The 16,517-nt window shown below is 42.8% G+C and overlaps 1 protein-coding gene across 1 annotated transcript in view; it reads right to left on the reverse strand.

The window, feature by feature from the left end:
- SCARB2 (scavenger receptor class B member 2) overlaps positions 1–16,517 on the reverse strand; it is a 61,642-nt gene that overhangs the window by 20,545 nt on the left and 24,580 nt on the right. The gene's annotated exons all lie outside the window — the stretch shown is intronic.

Below are 16,517 nucleotides of genomic sequence, written 5' to 3' on the forward strand. Positions count from 1 at the left end.
CAGCCGCTTAGAGCCAAGATGACGAAAAGGGATGAGACCTAGGAAATCATCAAAATCTATAGTTTCCACTTCTTTTTCTTCCAGAGTCACTAAGATATAAGTCAAACAGACAAATAGACAAACTGACAAATGATCTGTTTACTCAATTACAACTTGGTCCTGAAATGTTTTCAATTCAGTTCACAGATTGGATTTGGTTTCAGTTTGTATCCTGGTGCCTTTGACTCCAACTGTAACTTAGTTGTGAGTTTATTTTAAAAATTGAGGCCACAGCTAGGTAAATTGGTGAGCGTCTGTAATCTCAGCACTGGACAAGCTGAGGCAGGAGGATCACTGACAAGTTTGAGTTATAAACTTATAAAAGGTCCAGCAGCCACTTTGCTCTAGGGGAAATGGAGCCACCCTGTGGCCAAAGGTCTCTATGTACTGGTCTACATAGTAGCAAGAGTGCTGCCAAACGTTTAAAAGGAAAATAGAGGCCAAAGGCTCAATTGGGGAGATGGTGTGAGAGGAGGGAGGGGCAGAGATAAGGAAATGAATGGGGCCAATTGAGTAAGTTGGAGCTTACTCCTGCATCTTTCTATACATCATTCAGCTTAGTTCACATCAGTTCCCCGAAATGAGAAATCTCTTAGAAAGAGCCTGGTGGGTAGTATGACAGGTAACAATTGTTGACACCGACAATTATTTCTAAGTATCTAGTTGAGAAGGTTTCTCAATATTCCCAACACAAAGAAATGATAAGAAATGAAGTGATAGATATGCCCGTTTGGAACTAATCTTTAAGCATCTGCAACCTATAAATTACTGTGTCAAAACAAAAAGCCCATATACACATGGAAGCTGAACAATGTTCTACTCAGCAATAGCATGGTCAAAGAAGAAATGAAGAAAGAAATTAAGGATTTTCTAGAATTTAATGAAAATAAAAGCATAACATACCCAAACCTATGGGATGCAATGAAAGCAGTACTAAGGGGAAAACTCATAGCTCTGAGTGCCTCCAAAAAGAAACTGGAGAGAGCATACACTAGCAAGTTGGCAGCACAGTTGAAAGCTCTAGAACAAAAAGAAGCAGATACACCCAAGAGGAGTAGATGGCAGGAAATAATCAAACTCAGAGTAGAAATTAACCAAGTAGAAACAAAAAGAACCATTCAAAGAATCAACAAAAGCAGGAGCTGGTTCTTTCAGAAAATTAAGAAGATTGATAAACCCTTAGCCAGACTAGAGGGTAAAGAGAGATTATCCAAATTAAAAAAATCAAAAAGGAAAGTGGAGACATAACAACTGAAACTGAGGAAATTCAAGAAATCATCAGATCCTACTACAAAAGCCTATACTCAACAAAACTAGAAAATCTGGAGGAAATGGATGAATTCCTAAACAGATACCAGATATCAAAGTTAAAGCAGGACCAGATAAACCATCTAAATAATCCCATAACACCTAAAGAAATAGAAGCAGTCATCAAAAGCCTCCCAACCAAAAAAAGTTCAGGACCAGATGTATTCAGTGCAGAATTCTATCAGACATTTATTGAAGACCTAATACCAATACTCTCCAAATTATTTCACAAAAGAGTCAGATGGAACACTACCCAACTCACTCTTCAAAGCCACAATAACTCTCATTCCTAAACCACACAAAGACCCTACAAGGAAAGAGAACTTCAGACCAATCTCCCTTATGAACATTGATGTAAAAATACTCAATAAAATTCTTGCAAACTGAATCCAAGAACACATCAAAATGATCATTCACCATGATCAATTAGGCTTCATCCCTGGATGCAGGGATGGTTTAATATACGAAAATCCATCAATGTAATCCACCATATAAACAAACTCAAAGAAAAAAACCACATGGTCATCTCACTAGATGCTGAAAAAGCATTTGACAAAATTCAACACCCCTTCATGTTAAAAGTCTTGGAAAGAACAGGAATCCAAGGCCCATACCTAAACATAATAAAGGCAATATACAGCAAACTAATAGCCAACATCAAAGTTAACGGTGAGAAACTTGAAGCAATCCCACTAAAATCAGGGACTCAACAAGGCTGCCCACACTCCCCCTACCTATTCACCATAGTACTGAAAGTTCTGGCTGGAGCAATTAGACAGCAAAAGGAAATCAAAGGGATACAAATAGGAAAGGAAAAAGTAAAAGTATCACTATTTGCAGATGACATCATAGTATACTTAAGTGACCCCAAAAATTCCACCAGAGAACTTTTACAGCTGATAAGCAACTTCAGCAAAGTGGCTGGATATGAAATTAACTCCAAGAAATCAGTAGCCTTCCTCTACTCAAAGGACACACATGCTGAGAAAGAAATTAGGGAAAAGATACCCTTCACAATAGTCACAAACAATATGAAATATCTTGGTGTGACTCTAACTAAGCAAGTGAAAGACCTGTATGACAAGAACTTGAAATCTTTGAAGAAGGAAATTGAAGAAGATCTCAGAAGATGGAAATATCTCCCATGCTCATGGATTGGAAGGATCAACATTGTAAAAATAGCCATCTTACCAAAAGCAGTCTACAGATTCAATGGAATCCCCATCAAAATTCCAATTCGATTTTTCATAGAGTTGGAAAGAACAATTTGCAAATTCATATGGAATAACAAAAAACCTAGAATATTGAAATCTATTCTCAACAGCAAGAAAACATCTGCAGGAATCACCATCCCTGACCTCAAGCTATATTACAAAGCAATTGTGTTAAAAACTACATGGTACTGGTACAGAGATGGGCAGGTAGATCAATGGAACAGAATAGAAGATCCAGAAATGAACTCTCACACATATGTTCACTTGATTTTTGACAAAGGAGCTGTAAACATTCAATGGAAAAGGACAGCCTCTTCAACAAATGGTGTTGGCTCAACTGGTAGTCAGCATGCAGAAGAATGAAAATAGACCCTTTCTTATCTCCTTGTACAAAGCTCAAGTCCAAGTGGATCAAAGATCTCCACATAAAACCAGGTACACTGAAACTATTAGAAGAGAACGTGGGGAAATCCTTAGAATACATAGGCACAGGGGAAATTTTCCTGAACAGAAAACCAATGGCTTGTGCTCTAAGATCTAGGATCAAGAAATGGGACTTAATGAGATTGCAAAGCTTCTGTAAGGCTAAGGACACTGTCAAGAAAACAAAAACAGCAGCCAACAGATTGGAAAAAGATCTTTATCAATCCCACATCTGATAGAGGTCTAATATCTAATATATACAAAGAACTCAAGAAGTTACAGTCCAGAGAATCAAACAATGCTACTAAAAATGGGGTACAGAGCTAAACAAAAAATTCTTAATTGAGGAATATCAAATGGCTGAGAAGCATCTAAGGAAATGCTGGACATCCCTAGTCATCAGGAAATTGCAAATCAAAACAACCCTGAGATTCCACCTCATACCAGTCAGAATGGCTAAGAACAAAAACTCAGATGACAGCAGATGCTGGCAAGGATGCGGAGAAAGAGGAACACTCCTCCACTGTTGGTATTGTTGTAAACTGGTACAACCACTCTGGAAATCAGTCTGGTGGTTCCTCAGAAAATTGGACATAGGCCTAACTGAAGACCCAGTTATTCCACTCCTGGGCATATACCCCAAAGATGCTCCAACATACAATAAGGACACATGCTCCACCATGTTCATAGCAGCCTTATTTATAATAGCCAGAAGCTAGAAAAGAACCCAGATGAATGGATACAAAAATTGTGGTATATTTACACAGTGGAGTACTACTCAGCTACTAGAAACAATGACTTTATGAAAATTCCTAGGAAAATAGATGTATCTAGAGAATATTATCCTGAGTGAGGTAACCCAATCACAAAAGAACAGACATAATATGCAGTCACTGATAATTGGATAATAGCCCCAGAAAGTTCTGAATACCCAAGAAACAACTCATAGATCATATGAAGCTCAAAAAAAGAAAGGCCAAAAAGGGGAAGCCTCAGTCCTTCTTAGAAAAAACAACAACAAGTGTATAGCACCCACACAGAGTGGGGTACACCTAGACCTTAAATCATTAATAATTTAAGAGCTAAAAAGATTTTGTGGCAATTTTTGGTATTTAAAAAAATCATCATGTTTAATCTATACACACCAAGAAAACTTTGACTATTTCCATGTTATGTTTTGTTTTACATGTACTTCATGCTTATGGTAACTAGTAAGATTTCAATGCATACCATCAAACCTTTAAAAAAAATCAAGTACAGACAAAAATATTCATATAGTTTTAAGCTAAAATGCTTTTTAAAAATCTGTACATGTATCACGCTTTTTTAAAAAATAAAGTAAGAAAAAAATTACTGTGTCAATTAAGAAACACGTCTGTAGGTTGATGTCAAAGCGATACATGATTGGCGGGGACAGGTTTTGTTTTTTGCTCTTTTTTGTCCCCCTACCCCTCGTAAGGCAGTAGAGAAGGAGAAGCAAGAGATTCAAAATAGAGGCAGCAGAGGAGCATGGTTCAGATCAAGGTGAACTAGATTGGTTTTATCATGTCTAGGTGGACGGTTTATATCTTTATTAACTGGCAGTGAATTTAGTGTTTGGATGTAGTGTGGATTGAGAATTTAACATATAAGTCTGTTTGATAAGTTATTGATTTTACCGGGCTGTAGAGGACAGTGTGGGACAGGGTGTGTGGGACCGGTAACAACAGAACCTTTTATTTAATTTTTACTGCAACACACGTTTCTCAAAGGCTTGGGCTGAGTAAATATGACTGCTCATGCCTGTGATCCCAGCGCTTGGGAGACTAAAGTAGAAGACAAAGTTGGTGGTGTGAGACTTTGTCTAATAAGTGGGGGTTGGAGTGGGCAGGACATAGTATGCAGGCCTAGGAGGACTCTTTGAAAGTGTGAAATGCAGGATATATCAAAACACTCAGTCAGCAAGATAAAATAATATTTTAGTGCAATATAATTTTTTTCTAAATTTGGTAGAGCTTTTTGTTTTGTTTGAGATAGGATTTGACTCTGTAGCCCACACTGGTCCCCAATTGGGGGCAATGTTCCTGACTCTGCCTCCCAAGTGCTAACATTTCAGGCATGGACTTTTGCATCTATATAGAAAATCTTTTGTTAGATATTTGTTAGACAAAATGTCGTCTAAGAGTCTGTAGACATATAGAAGGCCCTAGGCAGCTGGGCCACGACCACTTCCCTCATAGGCCCCTTTGACCTGGGGATTCTGGGGTTTGTTGTTTTGTCTTGTTTTCACCCATCTGTGGAGTTTGCTAACTGTACTTGCTTTAGGAGCTGAGTTATAAACTTCTGAATGAAACCCTTTAGACCGTGAAGGAAGTACCATGCAGTCTCTGGTAAGATGGCCAACAAGCTGAGGGCAGAAGCCTGAATATTCGGTCATAACTCCTCTTAAAGGCATCTTTGAATGTTCTACAGCACTAAGCACTGAGCTATACACAGTACTCATAAAGATCTGACCTTTGCATAGCTTTCTCTGGGTCAGACCTCCTAAAAGGTGACTAACAACACCAGTGGGGTGTAACCAATGAATGCTGTAATACAGACCAGCTTTAAATAATTATGAGAAAGAAAACAAGCACATGTCTTCTAGGAATATACAATATAACAGGTGCATATGGCTGTGTTCAAAAATATTCAGAGGTTTTCAGTGACTTGTGCTGTTATTTGATTTCCAGCCCCATTCTTCTGGAAGCAGCCTGATTTCCTTTCCTCTATGTTCTGGACCAATCACGACTCAAGGTGCTGGGGGCCTGAGTGTAGCAGTTCCTGTGACTTCTCAATCTGGACACCCTCGAGGTCCAGCATCCCCCTGGTGCAGCTCATGCTCCTATGACTTAGTTTTCTGTTTCGAAGCAAGGGCTCCTTGAACTAGCAATCCCGTCTCAGCCTTCTAAGTACTGGAATTCATTGGTCTGGCTCATAGCATGAATCTTTAAACCTGCCCTGCCTCCTAAGCTGCTCCTTTTATCTCTATTAAACTACTTCAAAAAGGCTCTCCTGATTTCCACTGAGCACAGGTACTTTCCCTTGCTTGAGATCAAACATCCCTCCTCTAGAAATTATAACATAGTTGTTGTGGATGAGAAAACAATTTGGGGACCAGACAGGTTTAAAGCCTTGGTCACCTGACCTCATAGTCACAGAAGTTAATCCAAAGTGATTATCAGAAGATGGAAGAGAGGGAATTTCCAAGCCAAACACTTGCTCAGCCAAAGGTGGCCTCCACACAGAAGGCTCCGCCCCCTCACGCCTTCCTCGAGTGTCCCCACATTGAGATGGAGGACAGACCTTATACAGGAGCTGGAGATCATGGTTATTGAGCACCCACAGTGATCAACATCCCACTGAGGAATCAGAACATAGGTGAGCACAGGAGCCAACAGAGTCCAGTTTCCTAATGTCAAAATCAGGGTCTTTGCTAAGCATGTTTAGTTTATTTGTTTTCTTCCCCGGAGTCTTAGTTCATGAACCTAAAGGCCTGACCATTCCCAAGCCTGTTTTCACTTAGGCTTCTGTATATAATGCTGACTGAGGAGATGATTTTTTAAGAAGTTCCTTATGATGTAGAGATCTAGGGGTAAATTGAGGGCAGAGATGCCAATCAATTTAGGCCTGTAACCTGACTTGGTTTCTTAATAAAGTTCAACAGTCAAAGCCAAGGTTTTCCAATAGTATCCCCATGGGACACTGACTACTACTCATAGCCAACCTTGTGACTTCCCTCAGCTACTTGGAGTCCTCCAGCAACCCTAAGTCATCACTGACTGGCTCCTGGCCTGTACATGGAAAAAACAAACAAACCAACCAAAAAATCCCCAGTAAGACATGGCTTCCTACTCTGCCGAGGGAAAGAGGGAAAGAAAGAGAAGAGGCAAGAAGCATTCCTTTCCAAACAGCATGATCAGCCAAGAAACCATTTTCTTTTCTCTGGCAATACTCAGACAGACAAGAGGAGGGATTTCCATAATACCAGTAAACCCAGTTAGCAACACACATGTTGGTGAACATACACAGGAATGCTTGCCTGCTACCTTGGTCAACAAGAGTCAACGTGACTCAGCGAAGTTGTTGAGAAATGAGACAGACGCCAGGAAGTGATCAGATCACTGCCAACCATATCAGTGAGGGCCTAAGACCTGTCTAGAAACACACAACTGCTTAAAACAGAAACAAAAGCCATCTTGGGGCTAGACAAGGAATCAAGGAACTGTATTTCCGACAGCCTGATATAATTGCCCTGTTCTTCACTAGACAATAATAATCTGAGACTATACTTTAATGTTTGTTAAACTCTTTGATGAATCTAAGCATCAAAAAAGAGAAAGGGATGAAAGAAAGAGAGAAACACACACACACACACACACACCCACACACACACACACACACACGAAGGCGGGGGTGGGGGTGGGGGATGAGAGTGCCAAGAGTGAGAGCCACATCTTTAGTTCCCGCTCTGGAGAAGCCGAGGCCAGAGGATTTCAAGTTTGAAGACATCCTGGGCTATATTGTGAGACTTTTCTCAGAAAGAATGGAAAGGGAGGGAGGGAGAGAAAAAGAGTTGGGCAAAAATCCTGGTATGGTGATATTATATGTAATCTCAGCCCCAGAGAGGCTGAAAGAGCAGGAGGATTACTTGAACCTAAGAATCCAGAACCTTCAGACCAGCTTGGGCCACAGAGCTTACGTAAACCAAAGCTCTGTTTAAAAAAAAAAAGCAACAACATCAAAAACAAAACAAAGTAAGAAGGAAATGAAAGAAAGAAGCCTGTCATTGTGACCTCCTGCACTCTCTGGTTTTGGGAAGCTCAAGGAAGAAGATTGCTGTAACTTTGAGGTCAGTCCAGCACACAGTGAATTCCAGGTCAGCCTGGACTGCAGAGTGAGACTGTCTCTAAAGCAAACAAAAGAAGAAAATGTTTGTTATACTCCATGAATCACACAGGAAGAAGAAACACACAGAAAGAAAAAGAACAGTTTTAATTCACTGGAGAAAGCAACCGCTGTGCTTCCCACTCCTTTGAGATGCAAGAGAAATTGGTTTGTACAGTGTGATGGGTTAGGGATGGGGATACATCTCAGGGCTGTAAGAGCACTTTCACAGCATGCACTCCGCTCAGCCTTCAACACCAAAGGGAAAACAAACAAGCAACACCCTGACTTTTTTGGGTTCACGCATAGCTCTCTATGGAAAATCACCAAGGTGGCTCATTCACAGTGGTGGCTGGTATCAGTGACTGAGCTCACTAGATAGAGGTATAGGGTGAGATCTGGCTCGGGGTTATTGCTCAGTCCTGTGTACACTAATACTTGGCTATGGGACTAAAATGTCATTTGTGGCTTCGATGGCTTTATCTTTTTTTTTTAATTATTCAAAATAAAAAGAAGGAGGAGGAGAAGGAGAGGAAGAAGAAGAGGAGGAGGAGGAGGAAGATAAGACCTTACAGTGATGCCTTGGCTAGCCTGAGACTGTGAAACACTCAGCCATCCCTCTGCCCCGGCCTCTCAAGTGGGGATTGCAGTGTGAGCCTGTTCCCCATGGCTTCTGTCTTTGTTTCTTCATTGATAAAATGGTGACCACATGTACCTGCCCCACAGAGATGCTGTGAGAAATAAATCACAGAAAAGTAAAGCTCAGCTGAGGTACTCGGCACACTCGACATTCAGTCATGACTGTGTGGCACCTTCACCTGTGCCAGCTTCTGGAGATGGGGGATCCTGGCTTCTGTCTTCAGAAAATCCACACTGAGGCACAGGAGACTGCCATTTAAATACCAGACAGGAGGCCGTGAACGGTTTTAAGGTAAACGTGTAAGTGCACACACCTCTTTAACCAGCCAGTCTCATTTTCTTTGGATGGACACCCAGTGGTAAGATGCATGAATCACATGGTAGCTCTATTTTTAGTTTTTTAAAGGAACTTCTATGTTTTCCATAATGCCATTAATTTACATTCCCCAAAACAGTAGGAAAACAATAGAAAAGTGGAAGTAAGTTTCTTTCTTTCTTTCTTTCTTTCTTTCTTCCTTCCTTCCTTCCTTCCTTCCTTCCTTCCTTCCTTCCTTCCTTCCTTTCTTTCTTTGGCTAAAATCTCTGACACTGGGGGATTTGATGCCCTCTTCCAGCCTCTGCCTGTACACACACACCACACACACACACACACACACACACACACACACACACACACACACATCAAAATAAATCTTAAAACTAAGAAAAGATAGGAGGGCTGGGGAGACAGCTCAGTCAGGAAAATGCTTGCCTCGCCTGAAGACCTTGCTTCAATCTCCTGAACCCACATCAATGGCAGGTAGGTGGCCGCGGCTCACATTTATGTTTCCAGTGCTGGAGCACTCTGGACTCACTGACCAGGAAGCCTTGTCTAATTAGTGGGGTCTGTCTAGGCTAAGTGAGAGGGCTGCTCTCAAAGAGAACAAACCCACTTAAGATTTAGCACACACATATTTCTTATTTCTGTCAACGCAGTCATACATGGAAATATGAAGGAGAAAAATCCAAGGAACACAAAACCAAGGCTGATCAAGAGGATATTGTAAATTTAACAAATACTTAACAAAGTATGAAGATTAATTGAACGGATCCTAGACAAATGAGTTTTTCCTGACATAGTGAGTGATGAAAAAAAATGAATAAAAACAATAAATTGCCAAAGGCTGAGAGAGCCGTAGGTTCTCACAAATCCATGAGCATCAATCAAAGGCTCCTCTGAGTGGAAGGGCCCTGGGGCAGGTCAGCTCTGTTCACTCAACCTCCGGCTTCAGAAAACTCAGATGTGGCACATTCCATAAACCAGACAGACTGGTTCTTCATACATGAACCTGCCTGTCTCCCAGGAACTTCCAAACTCTGATGCAACCTGCTAGTTCTTGGGGCAACAAACCCACTGCAAACGGTCAGATGAGCCAGGCCTCGAAAGCCTAGAAGCTTTCCTTCCTCTGCGCCCCTCTATTCCCTCCACAGAGGACAAGGAGAGCATCACCATGTCCTCCCTCACTGTGCACCAGGCCTCCCGGCACACCGTGGTTAAAGATCAGCTGACCTGGCTGAAAGGACCAGTTCATGCCTTTAATCCTAGCACACGGGAGCCGGAAGCAGACACCTCTCTGCGTGTTAGAGGCCAGCAAGATCTACACAGTGAGCAGACCAGTAGGAGCTCACTGAACTGTCAAAACACTGCGGCAGGTGCTGAGGTGCTTAGTCTGTCATCCCCCCACTACAGGTGCTGAGGTGCTTAGTCTGTCATCCCCCCACTACAGGTGCTGAGGTGCTTAGTCTGTCATCCCCCCACTACAGGTGCTGAGGTGCTTAGTCTGTCACCCCCCACTACAGGTGCTGAGGTGCTTAGTCTGTCACCCCCCACTACAGGTGCTGAGGTGCTTAGTCTGTCATCCCCCCACTACAGGTGCTGAGGTGCTTAGTCTGTCATCCCCCCACTACAGGTGCTGAGGTGCTTAGTCTGTCATCCCCCCACTACAGGTGCTGAGGTGCTTAGTCTGTCACCCCCCACTACAGGTGCTGAGGTGCATAGTCTGTAACCCCCCACTACAGGTGCTGAGGTGCTTAGTCTGTAACCCCCCACTACAGGTGCTGAGGTGCTTAGTCTGTCACCCCCCACTACAGGTGCTGAGGTGCTTAGTCTGTCACCCCCCACTACAGGTGCTGAGGTGCTTAGTCTGTAACCCCCCACTACAGGTGCTGAGGTGCTTAGTCTGTCACCCCCCACTACAGGTGCTGAGGTGCTTAGTCTGTCACCCCCCACTACAGGTGCTGAGGTGCTTAGTCTGTCATCCCCCCACTACAGGTGCTCAGGTGCTTAGTCTGTAACCCCCCACTACAGGTGCTGAGGTGCTTAGTCTGTCACCCCCCACTACAGGTGCTGAGGTGCTTAGTCTGTCACCCCCCACTACAGGTGCTGAGGTGCTTAGTCTGTCAGCCAATCTGCATCTGGGGCATCTTAACAGCCATTCATTGTCAGGGCCTGGTCTTTCTCCAATCTGTCCTTGACTTTTCCTAAATGAGTCCTACGAGTAAGGTGTACATACTATAAATACTTGTATCCTACAGGTTTCAAACCTCAGCTAGGACCGTGTGTCACTCACTTCTGTTTGTGCCAACAGATGCTGGATGCTCAGGATGAATGGACCTCTCCCTACACGCTACCCTACACACTCCACCGCTCCTCTTCCACCCTGGCCTTCCAGTATATCAAGATGTCAAATACGTATAGCCACTTTTGGTATATTTCTTTGTGCATGTGTGTTTTCAGGTTTGTATGGTGTGCTTTCACATATGTTTGTAGTGTTTTCACACACATGTGTATGTGTCTCTGTGTGTTGTTTTCACATGTGCTTGTGTTTTCGAGAGTGTGTTTGTATGTGTATGTATGTGTCAGTATGTATGTGTATATGTATGTATGTGTGTATATATATGCATGTGTATATATGTATGTATATATATATATATATACATGGGTGTATGTGTGTACATGAATGTGTATCTGTATGTGTATATATATGTGTGGTATGTGTGTGTGTATGTGTGTGTGTGTGTGTGTGTGTGTGTGTGTGTGTGGAAGGTACAGACTTGTACTCATTCTCAACAGAGGCACTGCAGTACCTCAGTGTGGCAGTGTTTGAGGGGCTCATGGTGAGAACTGAGCTTTGATCTGGCTGCGATGTTTCACTAGGAGACCTAAAAATGGCTTCCATCCTTGAGTGAGGTGGCCTGGAGTTACCTAGAGAGCCCCTTCCCAAACAAAGAACCAAACAAAAACCAGAGGGAAGATGAGAGGAGTTTTCATTTTAGCCCTCTAAAAATTATTTTCAAAGATTGATTTCTTTCTATTTTACATGCATGAGTGTTCTGCCCGAGTGCACGTGTGTGCGCCAGGTGCATACAGTGCCTGTAGGGGTCAGAAGAGGATACACTAGGATTAGTTACAGGTGACTTTTGAGCCACCCATCTTTTGGGTACTGGAAGCAACTTGGGTCCTCTGCAAGAGCAGCACATGCTCTTAACCACTGAGCAAACTCTCCAGCGTCTGTTCTGTGATTGGTCACCGATATGTATCACTGACTGACTGGAGCTCAAAACAGTCCCCTGTCTCAGCTTTCCAAGTGCTGAGAGATCACAAGCGTGAACAGCCACATCCAGACTGAGGGAGAGTATGAAGGGAGGATCACAGGCCTTGTAAAAGGGGTGAATGGGGGCGGGGCGGGGCGACTCCAGAAAGAACAGCTGCCTTGTGTCATTATCTCTGTCTGTCGCTGAAGCTTTAATAGGCATGAGCATGGTAACTGTGTTCTGCACTGGACCACACGAGCCTTTGGTATACCAGGCCCGCCAGCTAAAGGAAGAAACGTGTTTCACTGCTGTCGCCTGTAATTCTGCAGTCAGTTACTTGAGGGCCAAGACTCACATGAGTGTTTATCACAGAAGACAGCTAACTGAACTTTATCATCCTGACTTTAGCTTTTAGCTTTTGATAGCTCTGGGAAAGGAAGAAAAGGAAATTTATCGTTTAGCGTTGGGATAGGGCAACAGGACATTTATCTTTCATCTTTTGTTAGTTTGAACATAGGAAGCTAATTCATCATATTTAGTGGCTAGTGGAGTTTACCCCTTAGCTCTCTGTGGCCCTGTCTAAGGTCCATGGCTGCATTTCTGGGTTGTTTTAACTGAGCGGTGTCAAGCAGGCTGAGGATGACACTGACATGTTGGTACTCAAAAGTTTTAGATTTTCCCTGTGTGTCAGTACTAACAGAAAACACTCAAAAAAAAAAAAAAAAAAAAAAAAAAGGCTAGAAGGGTTAAGGGTAAATCCCAAGGGTAAAGCATTTTCCCAGCCTGCAGAAACTCAATTGCCATCAGGACAGGGGTAGTGACTAGGAGCCAATCCAGGACACACTGCTTAGAATAAAACAAAACATTTAAGGGCTGGAGTTAATGCTCAGTGATAGGGTGCTTACATAGCATGCACAAAGTCCTAGGTTCAAACACTACTCCCCACCACACACACACACAACCTCATACCCCTGGAAAGAAATATATGATGTAAACAGGAAAACGTGAATATGGGATCTGAAAGATTTAGTGTGAATAAGGAAGACATGAAATAAATGATTCTGAATTCTGGCATCATGCTGAAATATATTTGGGGGGGTTTATGTCAAATAAAATATGAACATTAGTTTTATCCTTTTTTTCTTTACTTCGACAGATTTGGGTACTAGCAAAAGTTTAAAGTCACTTGTGTGGCTCACATTAAATTTCTATTGAAAGCCCTAGTTGGAGAATACGATTCTTTCCCCCCCTCTTTGAGACAGGATCTCACTCTGTAACGCAGGCTGCTAATGGCAAGTCTCCTGCCTCAGCCTCCCTAATGCTGGGACTGCATGCATGTGCCAAAACACCTGGCTTAGAGTGTAAAATCCCAAGCTAAGAGCCAGGCTATGATTTGGTTAAACGTCCTCCAGAGGTCCATTAAGGCTCATTCTCCACAGTTGCACAATGGGAGAGACTAAAGACTTTAAGCTGGGAGGGGTGTTTGAGGCTGTGTCTGCCTTTGAAGAGAACATGAGACCTGAACCCCTTCTTCCTGGGCTATGTCACTGACACCCAGCAGCCAACGGGGCCAAGGAGTCCTTTCAAAACCCTCCCAAAGTGTGAGTTGAGTTTCTGCTTTATAGAGAGTGTGTTACAAAGATGGAAGAACACAGGTGTCTGAAACAAAAGAAATAAATACAATACAGACATTGAACAGTTTGGGAAGCTGAGGCGGAACCAACCTGACACCTCCTCTCTGAGTCTTGGGGGAGGTATGGAAGCAGCTGCAGATGGAAAACAACCAATAGTCCTACTCAGTAGCTATGTTGTCTGCAGGCCATCACAAGGACAAGGACAAGATGCTCTAAGAGGTGTCATGGTGGTACTTATCTCCTGGTGTAGCCATTTGGACCCAAGGCCCTTTCAGCAGAACCTCCTACTGCCACATTCACTGAGCAGCACAGTTCCTACCTGCATTCCAAATACGGATCCTTCCACCCACTGAGAGGCATAGCTCTTGTGGATGAATAGAGAAAGTCAGAACTGGTCAGAATGTACGGAACAAGTGGCCAACCCTGGCTGACACACCTACAATACAAACGCTACAACCGAGGGCTCAGAAAACAGCAGAGAGTGGGTGGAAAGACTGTGGGGACAGAGGACTAGGGCATCACTGTGAGCTACTAAAAGAATGACGGTGCCTGGAGACAAGCCATCAGAGATGGGGACGATCCACAGGGCTCAACACCAGATAGGGATCTACAGGTAGTGGATGATGGCCGAGAGGGGAGGGGTCAGTCTCTTCCAGGGAAGTGCCTCATGGTGGGTGAGCCAGTCCCCAGAAATCAGCCCTCAACATACAGACAGGGTAGCAGCGCTAAATAAACAGAGCAGGTTATATTTATAAATGTATATGTATGTATATAACGTATATATATATATACACATATGTATGTATATAACAATAATAATTAAAGGGTAAAAGGACATGAACTTGAGAAGTCATGGAAAATGATGTAAATATAATACTTATATATAAAATTTGCAAAAAATAAACAAGAGAATAGAGTCTTTTTAAAAAAAAAAATCTGTGCTTTAACATCAGGCCAGTGGTGTACAGCTATAATTCTAGGCTTAGGGAGACAGAAGCAAAAGTTTATAAGTTTGAGGCTAGCTTAAGCTATCCAGAAAACACTTGTCTCAAAACAATGGAACACAAACAAACACAAATCTGGGGTTGGGAAATGGCTTTAGCTGTAATACCTTTGCCAGGAGAGAATGAAATTCTAAGTTTAGAGCCTTAGAACTCAGGTAAAAACAGACCCAGTCACACAGGCCCGTGACTCCAGTGCTCCTACAATAAGATGAGAGGTACAAATAGGAGACCCCAGAAGCTTGTACATAAGTGGCAAGTAAGAGACCCTGTCACACGTGAGGTTAAAATATAAAAGCTGACACCCAAGACATCTCTAATCTCCAGCAGAAGATTCCAGAGCCCAGACATGCAGACTAGACCTACTATTTAAAAACATAAAAGAAGGCAGAGAAGGAGAGAGGGGGAAGGGGGAACAGTGGAGTGGGGCATGGCATAGGGAGAGACTCAGTTACATAACACTCATTGGAGACGTATTGATAATCCCAAACTCCTTTCTGGGCATTCTTTTTAGTTGGGTATTGTTTTGCTTTTGCTTTTATGAGATAGGGTCTCAGTGTAGCCCAGGCTGGCCTAGAAATCATGACATAGCCCACACTGGGTAATTGATTACAATAGACTTTGAGACCAGCTGGCAGTCCAGAAGAGCTGACTGCTTCTTTACTGATGTCTTTTGTGTGTTTGTTTGTTTAATATTGGCAAAGAAAGCCTTTCCTGGCATGGTTCCTGCAGGGGAAGGAGGAGGTACGGGAACTATGACAACACAGAGATTCCTAACTGTAAGACCCATGTTACCTCCCTCAGTCTGCTCACCTTTGAAGACGTATGGGCAAGGGAGAAGGACTCAACTGATGAAGGTGTTTGCTGCCAATCCGGAGGACTTGTGTTTGACCCTTGGGATCCACAGAGTGAAAGAAGAAAACTGACTCCTGCAAGTTGACCTCTGACCTCTACACATATGCCATGGTGCATGCGCGTGCGCACACACACACACACACACACACACACACACACACACACACTAAAAATGATCAATACCATTCTTCAGTCTTCTCAGCCTTTGAAACTGGCAGTCACGACTACAAAAGTCACTACTACAAACCCAGTCACCACCTGCTATTTCTTACACGTGGTGAGAGGAGCTTAGAAAGAAATGGTCGAACTGAGTGTGGTGGACTATATTTGAAATCCTAGAACTTGGAAGGCTGAGGCAGGAGGATAGCCAAAAGCTCCAGTTCACGGCCAACTTAGGCTACAGAATAAATTTCAAAACAGTAAAATCCTAGAGAAGTGCTAGGAACACAGTTCAGCTAGATAAATGCATGTAAGGAACCCTGGGTTCACACGCAACATGACATAAAGGCTATCCAGTAAGCTCTTGTCCCAGTAATCCCAGTTTAGCAGGCAGGAGACTCAAGAAGTTCAAGGTCATCTTGCAAATACATAGTGAATTCAAAGCCATACTGGGCTACAAGAAAGCCAGTCTCATTAGGAAAGGGGGGGGGGTGGAAAGATGGCTCAGCAGTTAAGAGCACTGGCTGTTCTTCCAGAGGTCCTGAATTCAAATCCCAGCAACCACATGGCAGCTCACAACCATCTGTAGTGGGATCCAATGCCCTCTTCTGGTGTGTCTGAAGACAGTGACAGTGTACTTACATACATAAAATAAATAAATCTTTAACAACAACAACAAAAGAATTGGTATTTTTTAAAAAAAGAATAAAAATCAGAAACATCTCAGATCAACAGTGAATTCTACAAACTGGCTTAAAACTGTATGT

This window comes from Micromys minutus (genome assembly GCF_963924665.1).
Source record: "Micromys minutus genome assembly, chromosome: 1".
Lineage (NCBI taxonomy): Eukaryota > Metazoa > Chordata > Mammalia > Rodentia > Muridae > Micromys > Micromys minutus.